The following is a 5,000-nucleotide window of genomic DNA, read 5'->3' as shown; positions in this document are numbered from 1 at the left end:
ATATTAATTAATTCTTCATTAATTTAATGTGGTTGCAAGTGTGACAGTTCTTGGACCAGACGGACATACAGACACGTACTAAAACACCTCCTGCTTTCCTCATAGAGGGTAGCAGTACGATAGTTATAGTACTTTCCTCATAGAGGATAGCAGTACGCTAGTTGTAGCAGTACGCTAGTTGTAGCAGTACGCTAGTTGTAGCAGTATGCTAGTTGTAGCAGTACGCTAGTTCTAGTTGCATCACTGAGGGGAGTTTGGAGGCAAAGCTGAACACCAGACAGACAGGAGAACAGTGACCTCATCAACACCAGACGGACAGACAGGAGAACAGTGACCTCATCAACACCAGACAGACAGACGGGAGAACAGTGACCTCATCAACAAGACTCTTTATTGGTGCAGCATGAAGAATAACAGGACAGCATCATAGCTGAACATGAACACACTCATCACCCAACACATCAGGCAGACTGGAGGGATGGAGAGCAGACGAAGCCAGAGCGCCCTCTCCATCTCCACATGAGACACAGAGACTGTAGAGAGGAGAGAGAGTCCACTCCCATCCCACTGCTGTCTAGTCTGAGCACTGCTCTCTGCTCAGGATGCGTGTGACGCTCCTCTGGGAGCTGTGGCTGGCCTCACAGTGTGCTGAGCTGATCTGGGGCCAGCGGGAGGCGCTGAGAGTCAGGCTGCTGCTCCAGCTGTACAGGCCGTCCTCCCCCAGGAGCCCAGCGCTGGCCTCCCCGCCCTCAACCCCCCCATCCAGCCTCCAGCTCAGCCTCCAGTCTGAGGGGTAGCCCCCCTGGCCACACACACCAGCGTAGCACTGCGCCCCGCCGACACCTCCTCACGGGAGGGGGGCAACACCGTCAGCACGGGAGGGGTGGGCACTAGAGGAGAGAAGGGGGGGGGGTGGGGGAGAGATAGAGGGGGGGGGGAGAGAGAGAGAGGGGGGAGAGAGAGAGAGAGAGAGAGAGAGATGGAAGGGGGGAGTTATATGTTAGTAAGGCAATAGTGAACACCTGGTGCAGCACATTTCCCTTCCTCAGATGACTAAGAATACAAAAACACAGTGAACTGAACCGTATAGGACTTTCATTCAGGCACTGACACAGACATCTCACACCACACATTCAGGCACAGATGTGACACACACACACCACACACCACACATTCAGGCACAGACACACACACCACACACCACACATTCAGGCACAGATGTGACACACACACACAACACACCACACACCACACACCACACATTCAGGCACAGATGTGACACACACACACCACACATTCAGGCACAGATGTGACACACACACAACACACACCACACACACAAACCACACACCACACATTCAGAAGGACTAGAAAAGACCAACAGAATGCAGGCAGACACTGAAGATTTACTGAACAAAAACATCATAGATTTTTACACAGAATTCAGTTTGAAAGCCCCAATAAATAGGGAACTAGAAAGAGCCTTCTGCAGTCAGTAGATATATTGAACAGAAAGAGCCTACTGCAGTCAGTAGATATATTGAACAGAAAGAGCCTTCTGCAGACAGTAGATATATTGAACAGAAAGAGCCTACTGCAGTCAGTAGACATATTGTACAGAATAAGAACTCAAATTAAACTCTAATGCTGTAAAACCAGTCCACCTGTGTTATCACAAACAGTATGCTCACACCATTATTATTCCTTTTATAGGGCCAATGATTTTCCGCGATAACGTAAAACGGACGGAATTCGCGGAATGTAGGCTACCCTTTGAAACGGAATTGCAACTTTCAAACGGAAACACCATTTTGTGCATCAAAATCGCCCAAATTCCCCTGTATTTTGTCCTGCAAGACTGTATTTATTTCAAATAAGCACAACAACGATTGCAAGGATGAACAAACATTAATTTAAAAAAAATTGATGTTGATGGCTGGCAAACAACAATCTTAGAAGGTTTGGGTCACTTGTGGCACATATTATTTACTAATTTTAAGCTATCAATCTACCTCAAGGTGAACAAAATGAGCCGAAATGGAAAAAAGACGGAATTCACCAAATGTGAAACGGAAAACTATTTTTTTTGAAACGGAAAATCATTGGCCCTACTTTTAGCAGACACGCAAAGAAATTATTTAGTGAAATCATATTTTCAAGTTTGAGTTAGTGATACAAGTAATGAATAAAGAAGAGAAACGTGTACATTTGAATGATTTTGCATTTATAAAGAGTGGCTAAAGCAAATAGAATGGCAGTTTAGGTTAAAGTGACGAGAGGTCAAATGATGGTGTTCTAAATTTGACCTTTAAAAGCGCTAAATCTGCAACATCAGAGTAAATCTTATCCATCATTGTTGTCACATATTGTGTTGGAAATAGAACCTTGAGAACCCGAATGAGAACCTTCATTTACCAAGCTTCACAAAATATATGTTTGAGTCGAGTTCTGTAAATAAATACTTCAAACAGAAGGTAACTAGAAAGAGTACCCTAACCCTTGGTAAATATATCTGTATAGTTGAGTTAAGTTGAACAGAATGGTAAAGCAGACTTACTTCCAACTTCCAGTCTGCTGCCGCTGCCGAAAGTCCACCACAGTGACACAAACTCTGTGTCTGCCCTGACAAAAACCTCCTGCCTCCTCACTAGCAGAGAGGCTGCGCTCTTTCTACCATAGCCTTCCTGTTTACGCCCAAAACTGGACTCACTTTCTGCATAAACACACATGCACTGCTTTGTGTCAATATTTACCAAAACACACATGCACTGCTTTATGCCAATATTTACCAAAACACACATGCACTGCTTTATGTCAATATTTACCAAAACACACGTGCATGTGCTTCACAACCTGCTGCTAATTTCCCCATTCCATAACCCTGTTGCTATCTTATCCACATCACAAATATACAGCCATCTTATCCACATCACAAATATACAGCCATCTTATCCACACCACAAATATACAGCCATCTTATCCACACCACAAACATACAGCTAACTTATCCACATCACAAACATACAGCTAACTTATCCACATCACAAACATACAGCTATCTTATCCACATCACAAACATACAGCTAACTTATCCACATCACAAATATACAGCTAACTTATCCACATAACATACCTGTTTATAACTTATCCACACCACAAACCTGCTGCTAACTGGTCACTAGCCTGCTGGTAACTAATCCACATCAGTCTCCTAAGTGCTTGCTCTTCATCTGTTATGGCTTTTGGCCCTGACAAGTGTCTTGAGACAGTGTCAGTATTTACTGGTGCTATAAATATAATTGAATTGAGTTAAGTTGAATGACACAAACCTGTTGGTCATCATCTCCTTGATTCCTCTGGACTGTGATCCTGTGATCCTCATCAGCAGATTCACCACATCCCTCTCAGAGATACGTGAAGCTGCCCTCAATTGGGTCAGTTGGGCTTGAGTCTTCATGATGGACGATTCATATCCAGGTTGAACTCCATGCCATATCATGTGAAGTGATATTGTGAGATTTCATATGTGTGTGTGTGTGTGTGTGTGTGTGTGTGTGTGTGTGTGTGTGTGTGTGTGTCACTACCAGCTCTGTGTGCGCTGCTGTCCCCAGCTGCTGCAGTGCAGTCATGCGTGGTCTGATGGAGGAGGTTTTTGTACGGCTCTCTATCACTGTGTGAACACGGCGTTACCTCCACTGTACATGACACCCATGCAATAGTAAACTCCAGCATCTTCAGTCTGGACTCCACTGATGGTCAGAGTGAAGTCAGACCCATAGTATGATCCACCTCCACTGAATCTATCAGGAGTGCCTGAGTGACGCGTGCTGATACCATACACAAGGAGTTTAGGAGCTTCTCCAGGTGTCTGCCGGTACCAGGACAGACAATGAGCACACGATTGACTCCTTCTGTGTCCAATTTCAGTGCTGGTTTTACACTTCAGAGTGACGGATTCTTCTGGACGAACAGCTGATGTAGCTGGAGTCTGAGACGCAGTAACCTGACCCCTGGACTCTGGAGGTCAGATAATAGGATGTGTGTGTAAGAAATAGAGATTTTATATATTCTAATATAGATTACATGAATTGTCTGTTTTAGGTTAGATTTGCCTCACCTTGGAAGAACAGCACAAGAGTCCAGATCACCATGGAGATGAAGGTCATGGCTGAGGGATGAGTCTTCATGATGGACAGCTGTCAATCATGAGGGGTTAAACTCACAGGGATATAAACACTCCCTGACCACTGAAGCATGAGCTGCCAATGCAAACACTCCTCCCTATGCAAAACACTGTTCCTGCTGTGTGTGTGTGTGTGTGTGTGTGTGTGTGTGTGTGTGTGTGTGTGTGTGCCTCTCCTTCTCTCTCTCTCTCTCTCTCTCTCTCTCTCTCTCTCTCTCTCTCTCACACACACACACACACCCAAAACCTGATGTGTGTGTCTGTCTGTGTCTGTCTGTGTGATAATTGATAATTCATGATGAGGTTGTAGAAAGTCAGGCTCAGTTGATGAATATAATGAAATGTTTCTAAAAACAATGATATTTTATATTTAAATGTATATTGCCAGACTGTTGCCTCCCAATGAATAACCCTGCAATGAAGTGATCTATCCCATAACGCTATACGTGTGTGTGTGTGTGTGTGTGTGTGTGTGTGTGTGTGTGTCTGTGTGTGTGTCTGTGTCTGTGTCTGTGTGTGTGTGTGTGTGTGTGTGTGTGTGTAGGGTCTGTGTGTGTGTGTGTATGTGGTGTGTGCTGCTGCCCTCTGCTTTTATGGCAAGGTGGCTCAGTTGCTTGCACTGCTTGCACTACAGCCTCACAGCAAGAACGTCATGGGTTCGATTCCCGCATGGGGCGCTGTTGGCTCTGGGGGGAAGAATCAGAACAATCCTGTCCGTCCCTGACCGAGACGGACGGTTCACTTGGTCCCCGGGCGCTGAGAAGCTGCCCACTGCTCCTGGAGGATCCTGGAGGAGGGACGATCCGGGATGGGTTAA

The 5,000-nt window shown here is 45.4% G+C and overlaps 1 pseudogene; it reads right to left on the bottom strand.

Moving 5' to 3' along the window:
• Window positions 1–372: 372 nt before the first annotated feature.
• On the bottom strand, window positions 373–4,197 carry LOC116223558 (annotated as a pseudogene).
• Window positions 4,198–5,000: the final 803 nt, after the last annotated feature.

This window comes from Clupea harengus, chromosome 2, assembly GCF_900700415.2.
Source record: "Clupea harengus chromosome 2, Ch_v2.0.2, whole genome shotgun sequence".
Classification (NCBI taxonomy): domain Eukaryota; kingdom Metazoa; phylum Chordata; class Actinopteri; order Clupeiformes; family Clupeidae; genus Clupea; species Clupea harengus.
This window is presented reverse-complemented; position numbering and strand designations above follow the sequence as displayed.